Here is a 10,504-nt window from a genome sequence, read left to right as displayed (position 1 = left end):
CGGAAATAAAGTGCGACAACTCGGCCGTCGTATGTATTTCTTCACTATTGTCACGTGATAGTAACGGTACACGTGTCAAGTACACATGTCACTATTGATTACTAAATCTTTTGGCAAGAGTTAATATGAAAAAGCAATAAATGAAGCGGTTATGAAGCTGAAGATGTTCTTACATTTCTCTTCAGCGCTGCACAGGCCGATTTGCACTATTCAAGTGTATATTCAACTTCAATGACATAGATTCAAATTGATATCTTCCTGGACCAACAGTATTGTTTAGGGGTCCCAAATGAACCTACATAAACAAGTATATAATAGGTTTGAGCAACATTGATGGCAATTACGAGTACAAAAGCCACAGTTGTAATACACATACTATACGGTTAATCAATGGCTTCACTGGATTTTTTAAACGTATAAAAAGCATTTATTTTAATGATTGCCATGTGTTCCTGTTGTGTACGTGTCAGTAACTCATCTTTTCGTACAATGTTTCAAATACTTGGACAGTTGCTCTCTGGAGATGCATCTGTTGGACCAAGTCATTGCAGCAGAAAAGATGGTGTGATGGGCTTTTCCATTTCTTCTCTCGGAAATAATCCTCAGCGTTATCACTTGTAACAACACAAGCCAATTTATTTCAGGATGACTCCACAGCAGAGCCGGCATATGAGGCAGCACCGGATCCGGCTTGTGAGTTTAGACAAGCTGTAGAAAGATCACCAGAGCCAACGTGCGAGTCAGGCCTTCTCACAGATAAATCTGTTCAAGTGCGATTACCAACACGCCACAAAGCATCCCAAGCAAATGAAAAGAAAAATCTGTCAACACGTGCTACGCAAACAAAGCCTCAATCTGTTTCTGTTGGTATGTCTAAAGCTATTATGTATTCTTATATTTATGGGCTAACATCTTGCACTGAAAATAATTAAATAATTCAGCAGTTTTGTTTGAATTTAGTGAACAATATATGACATGTCCATTGACTTTGCATATGTTCTACACATTTCTTAATCCTTTTCAGGCATCCAGGTTGGCATTTCCATGGTGGGTGCTGCAACACAATGCAGCCAACAAGCAACACATTGGGAGGAAGCTGCTCAATGTGATGAATTCAGTGATAATGACGACCCCATTACTATGGAAGATGAACATGAGTACAATCCTTCAGAAGAGTGAGTACAACACTGACATGTTAGACATGTAATCAGCTTGATAAATTCTTTATGAGAGTTCTGATACTTTATGAGAGTTCGTGTAAAATGTTAGCCATTCTCACTTCAAAATTTCTCCTAAAATTTGTTCTTTAGGCTCGAAGATGCCGAAGTTGACAGTGAGAGTGGAATTGATTTTGATGAAGAGCAACAGCAGAAAACTTTTTTTTTGTCTAAGAGCAACAATTGAGGCAGCTCTTTCTGACCTGTTTTAAATGTCTGGCACCATGCACGTATAATCGTCGATGCCAAGGAACACTTGTAGAGGTATGGACTGAATGTCCCGCTGACCACAAGTATTACTGGACTAACCAGGCTGTGGTAAAGCAACAGCCTCTTCTGAACCTCCAGCTCTGTGCTGCCATAGTATTCTCGGGAAACAATCCAACAGAAACACTCAGGATGTTGACCTCAATTGGTGTACAGGTTGTAAGTGAAAGAACATTCTTCAAACTGCAGTCTGCTCACCTCTGGCCTGCTGTTGACAAAGTAAGTAAAAGTTCTCATAAATTACAACTTTACACTCACTTTGCACTCTGATTTCTAATCTAAATCATGTTACTAGGTTTGGAAAGAGGAACAGCAACTGATTTTGCAAGCAGCACAAGCCCAACGAGTAAAGCTTGCTGGTGATGGCCGTGCCGACTCGCCCGGATTCAGCGCCAAGTTTGGCACCTACTCTCTGCTGGACGTTGAGGGAAATAAGATCCTGCACTTCGAGCTTGTGCAGGTTTGTTTATTATTGCTTCACAAATTGCAAAAGTGATTTGTTTATTCTGGCCCGCTTTTGTTATGCAAGGAAAAACAACACATTTTAATGCAACTATTTTCAGTCTAATGAAGTAGGTGGAAGCTGCAAAATGGAACTGGAGGGTCTGAAGCGGTGCATCACTTTCTTGGAAAGTAAAGCCATCAGAGTGGAGTCAATTGTAACTGACAGACATGCCCAGAGCAAGTGCTTCATGCGCAAGGAAAAATCTGAGATCATTCATGAGTTTGATTTCTGGCACGTCGCAAAAGGTACTATGTAGGATAAACTGCATATTGCTGAAGTATTTTTATGCACTGATCGCTAGAAGGTGCATATAAACTGTAACCTACATTTTTTGCAGGAATAAACAGGAAACTTATTGCTGCATCGAAGAAGGCTGGCTGTGAGGACTTAGTACTATGGACAAAAGACATTGTGAATCATCTGTACTGGTCTGCATCATCCAGTGATGGCAACAAAGATTCCATTGTTCCGAAATGAATTTCAATTTTGAATCACATTCAAGACATTCATAGTCATGAGAATGAATTATTTCCTACATGTGCACATGGTGATATAGAGCCAAGGGCCTGGCTCAGCGAGGGTATGTTGGCTGTTATTACACTTCAAGATCATCATAGAGAATTGCGAAAAACTGGGTTAGTTCAGTGGCACAGTCGTTAAAGCTGCTCATTGCATTGCAGTCTGTTCATTGTGTATGCTAACATTTGTGCAAGATGCCCGTATGTTTGGCTTAAATGTTTAGCAGCCACGGGTGAGTGGTGGTGTATTAAAAGATGGAAGTGTAAGAGCATATAAAGGTACCGCACACAGAGTTTTTTACTTCAGTTTTACCTAAGTGACCACAATTATTTACTGTATTGATATAACTGTAAACTTGAGACATAATATCATAAATGTTTCAGGCAGGTAAAAATCTTGTTGCTCATGCTATTTCTCCCGTGAAAAATTTAACGCCATTTGATATCTGTTTTAGAGTCAAAGTCATTCAAACAGCTCAAGGTTATTGCTGCATCAAGGCAACTTTTCAGAGACATGCCACAGCTGGCAACGCGATTCCAAGCATATGGTTTGGAAACATTCCATGGACTGATCTTGCACTTTGCTCCAAAGTCTTGCCAATACTCGTACGAAGGAATGAAAGCAAGGTGAATACTTTTTTAATTCCTTTTTCTTAATGAACAAGTTGCATGTGACTATTTGCCTGACTTAAATCTCCTTTGCTTAAGAACACAGCTAGCGGCTCTTCACTACAACGAGAACAGCGGAAGAGAGCAGGCATCAACGAAGGCTGGTACTCTTAGGTGGAGTGTCAAATTTCCAAAAGCGACAGGAGGTACACCAGTTGCCTGTCCTGTAAAAGAGAAAACCACGTATCGTAAGTTGCAGAATGTTTCATATGTACAGCAGCATGCAAACTTTTTCCCCCGCAGGGGTGTCTGCGAAAGCAGGCGTTTGGTGTGTTGCGACACCACGGACCCGAGCACACGAGGGCCGGACCCTCCCACGCTTAACCGTGCGTGGCTTAGCCGTGTCCGGGGAAAAGGGGATCCTGGGGGTTGAGCCGACGCTGAGTGTTTGGACCTTTAAGGCCCCTCAGCAGAGGCAACACACCCCTTTGGCCTCGGCTTCACGTAAACGGCACCCTCGGACTGACCCACCCGGGGGAAATCGGTAGTTGCCTTTTCCTATCCTCCTCTTCAATCTTCGTCTTTTTCTCTCACTTTCAATCTTTCCTGTCTCCTCCTCACTTCTGATTTTCTGATCCTCCAGGCAGCTAGGGTTAACCTTGTGTGAGATGGCCAACCTTGGTTATATCATATTTGGTTATAGTGCCTGTGTACAGCTGACGTTGGCAGGTCTTGTTTATAACAACCCTGTCACGTCCCCTTGTTGGGCTCCGTGGTGGGCGGCTGGCACTGCTGCCGGAATCACGCTAATTTGTATGGCTTCCTCATACCCTAAACTCCCTGATCGCCCTCTCATAAAAAGAGGGCGCGCCGATGAATCTTTCAGCTTTTTCGCTAAGACCACCGAAATTTTCCCACGTTTCCACGTGATTCACAGTGAATCCCCCGGTAAAACCGTAAGAACAGTATCACCTTTTGTAGTTATTAAATGCCTGACTGACTTTCTTGGTCCTGGTTACAAAGTAACGAAAATGCCCAGTGGTGACATTCTCCTCGAAATCCGTGACAAAGCACAGCACGAAAATCTGGCAAAACTTGTCTCGTTTGGTGACACCCAAATTTCTGTAAGCCCTCATCGTTCTATGAATAGTACACGAGGGGTAGTATCAGATCAAGACCTACTGGAACTGACTGAGGCAGAGCTCCTAGAGGGCTGGAAAGAGCAACACGTGACGAATGTGCAGCGAATCAAGATCTGGCGAGACGACAAGGAAATTCCTACAAGACACCTTATACTTACTTTTTGCACTAGCACGCTCCCTGAACAAATTGAAACAGGTTACATGAAAATAAATGTCAGACCTTACATTCCGAACCCTCGACGCTGCTTTAAGTGCCAAAGATTCGGTCACGGCTCTCAGAGCTGCCGGGGCCGTACTACCTGTGCAAAGTGCGCATCACACGACCACCCTGCGGACAACTGTAACGACCCACCCCACTGTGCAAACTGTGAGGGTGAACACCCGGCATATTCACGCTCCTGTCCCTCATGTAAAAAAGAAAAAGAAGTTATAACACTTAAAGTAAAAGAAAACATTTCCTTCAAAGAAGCACGAAAGCGCCTCTCATTTGTGGGGCCTTCTTTCTCCGAAGTGGCACGGCAGGGGGCAGTGCCACAACGGTTCTCGCCGGCCGTTCGAACCACGCAAAGTGGCCCGGCGGTAGCGCCACCCGCCCCCACTGCGGGATCAGCTGGTGCTCGTGCAGAGAAGCCCGAAACACCCGTGAGCGTGCGCCGCGAGCGGGCGTCCAGCGCCTCGGCGGAGGTGATGGATACGTCACAAATCCCACCGGCGTCTCAGACGCCGAATGATCGGCGCAGCTCTCAGGAGCGCGCCAAAAAAGACAAACCCCGCATCACGGGGCCCGGAAAGGGCCTTGTGGGCTAACACAGATTTCCCCTCTTAAAGACACAGCACAACACACTCCCACTATGGATACACAAATACTATATTGGAATGTCAGGGGTCTTCTCCACAACCTCGATGACGTTAAGGAACTCCTACATAAACATAATACAAAATTGCTGTGTGTTCAAGAGACACATCTGAAACATTCACACACAAACTTTCTTCGCCAGTACACCATCTTCCGAAAAGACCGTGACGAGGATAAGGCCTCGTGTGGCGGTGTAGCAATCGCTGCAGACAAGTCTGTAGCTTGTCATCATGTAGCCTTACAAACACCCCTTGAGGCAGTGTCAGTTAGGGTAGTTCTTTTCAATAAGCTGGTAACTGTTTGTTGTATATATATACCCTCAAGCTATCACCTCATCAAAACAGATTTTTATAACCTCAGAGATCAACTGCCGGAACCCTACCTACTCGTGGGTGATTTTAATGCTCACAACACCTTGTGGGGAGACTCCCGATGCGACGTGAGAGGTCGACTCATTGAAAATTTTCTTCTGACCTCTGGTGCCTGTCTCTTTAATAAGAAGGAGCCCACCTATTACGACGCCCAACACGATTCGTATTCATCGATAGACCTTGCACTTGGATCCGCTTCCCTTCTGCCTGACCTTGAATGGAACGTCATCAAAAATCCTTTTGGAAGTGACCACTTCCCTGTAACTTTAAACTTAATAACGCAGCATGACAACCCTCCCGGTATTCTTCGATGGAAATTAGCACCTGCTGACTGGGAGCATTTTAAAGAATCAACTTATTTACCACGAGATTTTATAAACAATTTTAGTATCGACGATGCTGTTGCATATTTTACCGCTTTTATTATTGATGCTGCTGAAAAGTGTATCCCACAAACGAATGGTAGCTCACGTAAAAGACGTGTTCCCTGGTGGAACGAAGACTGTAGACAGGCGCGAAAAAGGCAAAATAAGGCATGGGGCATATTGTGTAGATCTCCAAATGCTGAAAATCTCATTCAATTTAAACAGATTAAATCGCAGGGAAGGCGGACACGTCGTCAGGCAAAGAGAGAAAGCTGGGTGAGGTTTATCTCGGGTGTAAATTCCTACACACAGGAGGCAAAAGTGTGGAATGGCGTAAGAAAGTTAAAGGGGCAACAAATTCATCCGTTGCCTCTGGTTAATGACCAAGGGAATACCTTGCAGGACCAGGCAGACTGTCTTGGGGAGCACTTTGAGCATGTGTCAAGCTCAATCCATTATTCGAAATCCTTCCTTAAATACAAACAGATGGAAGAATGCAAACCATTTATACGCAAATGCCGACAGAACGAACCGTATAACCGTCCTTTTAATATTGCCGAGTTGAGAGCTGCCTTGATCGCATGTAAGAGCTCTGCACCGGGACCCGACAGAGTCATGTATGACATGATTAAGAACGTGCACACTGATACACAACTAACACTACTGGCGCTTCTCAACACTATTTGGGCTGCCGGATATCTTCCATCCGCATGGAAAGAAGCGATTGTGGTCCCTGTATTGAAGCAGGGTAAATATCCTTCCTTGGCGGCAAGTTACCGTCCCATAGCTTTCACAAGTTGCCTGTGTAAGCTATTTGAAAAAATGGTTAATCGACGCCTTATACATTTCCTTGAACTGAACAAAATGCTTGATCCCTATCAGTGTGGCTTTAGAGAAGGCCGATCCACAACTGATCATCTTGTGCGCATTGAAGAAAATATCCGAGACGCCTTTGTACATAAATAGTTTTTCTTATCGGTATTCCTCGATATGGAGAAGGTGTACGACACAACATGGCGTTACGGAATCATGAGAGACTTGGCGCTAATAGGCATCCATGGCAATATGCTAAGCCTAATACAAAGCTATTTGTCCAATCGTACCTTCCGCGTGAAAATCGGGAATGTATTTTCACGCCCATTCATTCAGGAAACTGGTGTACCCCAGGGAGGCGTGCTCAGCTGCACACTGTTTATCGTTAAGATGAACACACTCCGTGCCTCATTACCACCGGCTATTTTTATTCTGTCTACGTGGACGATATACAAATGGGCTTCAAGTCCTGTAACCTGGCCGTGTGCGAGAGACAGGTACAGCAGGGGTTGAAGAAAGTGTCTAAGTGGGCAGACGAAAACGGGTTCAAAGTTAACCCCCACAAAAGTTCTTGTGTTCTTTTCACAAGAAAGAGAGGCCCGATCCCAGATCCTTGTGTAGAACTGTGTGGACAGCAAATAACTGTGAAGAAAGACCACAAGTTTTTAGGCATCACACTTGACTCTAAGCTAACTTTCATTCCGCACATCAAATATATCAAAGCAAAATGCCTAAAAACAATGAACCTCATGAAGATCTTATCTCACACATCATGGGGCAGCGACAGGAAATGTTTAATGAATCTTTACAAGAGCCTCATTCGTTCGCGACTGGATTACGGTGCTGTAGTATATAACTCTGCTGCCCCAAGTGCGCTAACGATGCTGGATCCCGTTCACCATCTAGGTATCCGCCTGGCCACCGGCGCTTTCAGAACAAGCGCTATAGAAAGCCTATATGCAGAATCGAATGAATGGTCACTTCATCTCCAGAGATCATACATCAGCTTCACATACTTCCTCAAAGTTCACTCTGGTCATGAACATCCATGTTCTCAAACCGTTAACGATTTGACGTGTACTACACTTTTCCATAATAGACCCTCTGTGAGACGGCCTTTCTCACTACTTGTGAGAGAACTTAGCGAAGAAATGGATGTCCCACTTCTCGAACACCGTTTAATGCCTCCAGGTAAGCTTTTACCACCCTGGGAGTGGCAGGTGATGGCATGTGATGTATCCTTTGTGGAGGTCACAAAGCACGCTCCTGAACTCGAAATCGCAATACATTTCCGTGAACTCCAATCGAAGTACTGTTGCCCTGAATTCTACACCGACGCGTCAAAGTCCCATGCTGGTGTATCTTACGCGGCTGTCGGTCCATCTTTCTCTGAATCAGACGTATTGAACCCTTATACAAGTATCTTCACAGCAGAAGCCTATGCAGTACTGTCTGCGATTAAACACATTAAGAAATTAAAGCTACATAAAGCAATAATATTCACGGGCTCCTTAAGTGTCGTAAAGGCACTAATGTCTTTAAGGAAACACAAAAATCCTGTTTTCATTGAACTTTACTCATATTTGTGCAATATTTACTCATCTGGTAGACATGTGACAATATGCTGGGTTCCTGGTCATAGATCCCTCGAAGGTAATGTGCTTGCAGACCAAATGGCCACATCAATTACATCTGAAGCTACCAATCTTAGCAGTACTATTCCCGTACAGATCTCAAGCCTTTTTTGCGAACGAAACTGCGAAACAACTGGAAACGCATGTGGGAGAGTGAAACAAATAATAAACTCCACGTGATTAAGCCACAGTTAGGGTTCTGGCCCTGTACAACTAAAACACGACGAACTGATGTCCTATTTTGCCGTCTCAGAATAGGACACACATGTTGACTGGTAACGAGCCTCCAACCTGTGGCCGATGTGGTCAGAGGCTGACCGTCCTCCATGTCCTCTTGGAGTGCCGGGAAGGCGAAACAGAGAGAAGGAAACACTTTCCTCTTGCATACCGCTACCATATCCCTCTCCATCCCAGTATGTTTCTTGGCAAAGAACCACTTTTTAATACCAAAGCAGTCCTAGGTTTTTTGAATGACTTGGTGCTACATGTGATTAGCCCTAGATATTCGTAGCACGTCCTCCCGCCAGAGGATGCTGTTGCGATAGTGCTCAGTATAGCAATGCCTCCAGGCCTTTATGTTCAAGGGCTCTGTTGAGGCAATAGTGCTTCATGCCAATTTTCGCATCGGACATACTTTGCAAATAGTAACATTTATTTGCAATGCATATTTCATGCTCATAGCACACGCCATCAGTCATTTCCTTAATCTTATTACCTGTAGATTTTATGCACTTTACAGCGACTATTTTTAGGCCCCCTTACAGCCACGTCATATCCACCACTCGTAATTCATCGCTTCAATTCAAACTCATTAACACTGGCCTGGCGCTCTTTGGCCATTATTGGCCCTTGCGCCATTAAACCCCATATATCGTCATGCTAATTTTTTATACATTCTTAGGCTATGTTGAGCGGCTACTGGATGCTGCTACGATGGGCGGCAAGTGGTTGTCAGCGTTCAAGAATGCAAAGGCACCACCTCCACTGAGCAGCGCTTTCGCAAAACTGGAAAAGGAAGAACTAGTAAAGAAAAGACTGACAAGATTCAACAGAACATGCCACGGTGTAACCAATGAATGTGCTGAAATGGAACAAGTGTGTGAACGGGGAACTTATTGAACAGCAAACTTTTATGTGAAGAGTGTGTTGAAGTGAATGGTGAATGCTGAGAGATTAACATACATGTGATGTGAAGTGCAAATACTGTATTGTATGTTCTGTATTATTTTTTGTATGAGCCATAACAGTCACTTTGTTATGAATAATTATGTTATGAACAATAGCGCTACTGTAAACACCTCCATGATACTTCTGCAGCTCAAAGAGGAAGTACTGACTGCAGCAACGCCGTGCTGCCCAAAAGCAATTCTCGCACTAGATCTAAAGGGAGCCTTTGACAACGTGGGGCACGAAGCCATACTATCCAATCTCAGTGACACGAATTGCGGCCGACGAACGTACAGCTACGTGAGGGCTTTTCTCACTGATCGCACAGCCACAATAGGGCTGGTAAATGTGAGGTCACAGCGAATAGACACACCTAACAGAGGAACGCCACAAGAAGCAGTGCTGTCACCGACACTTTTCAATGTGGCCATGATGAAACTCCCAGCCCAACTCGAGAAAATACCGGGGATCAGACATGCCTTGTATGCAGACGACATCACGATATGGACGGTCGGAGGGTCCATAGGAGAACAACAAGAGGCATTACAGGAGGCAGTAGACGTCGTAGCAAGTTACGCGGAGACATGCAGACTGCAATGCGCGCCGGAGAAGTCGGAGCTCCTCATAATCCAGAAGCGCTCACGAGGACGATCAACAGCCCCGGCACCAACCATCCACCTGCGAATAGGTCCTAGAGAGATTACCAAGGTAGACAGACTTCGGATCCTCGGCTTACACTTACAAAAGAACGGGGGCGGAGGATACGCCATACAGAAGCTACAACACACGACCACGCAGATCTTGCGCATGATTCAACGAATTACTAGCAGGAAGAGGGGACTCAAGGAACAGGACCTTATTCGATTAGTGCAGGCTCTGATTGTGAGCCGCATTGCGTACTCGGCACCATACTTAAATTTAAAGAACGCGGAAGTGGAGGTACTCGACCGGCTGATACGCAAGGCGTATAAGCAAGCGCTCGGACTCGGAACGGCTACTTTTCGCCTCGAGGAGACAGGGGTGTACAACAACGCACGGGA

The 10,504-nt window shown here is 44.9% G+C and overlaps 1 pseudogene; it reads left to right on the top strand.

The window, feature by feature from the left end:
• Window positions 1-1,403: 1,403 nt before the first annotated feature.
• LOC125944897 (uncharacterized) lies at window positions 1,404-9,431 on the top strand (annotated as a pseudogene).
• Window positions 9,432-10,504: the final 1,073 nt, after the last annotated feature.

Source organism: Dermacentor silvarum, chromosome 4, assembly GCF_013339745.2.
Source record: "Dermacentor silvarum isolate Dsil-2018 chromosome 4, BIME_Dsil_1.4, whole genome shotgun sequence".
NCBI classification, from domain to species: Eukaryota; Metazoa; Arthropoda; class Arachnida; order Ixodida; family Ixodidae; genus Dermacentor; species Dermacentor silvarum.
This window is presented reverse-complemented; position numbering and strand designations above follow the sequence as displayed.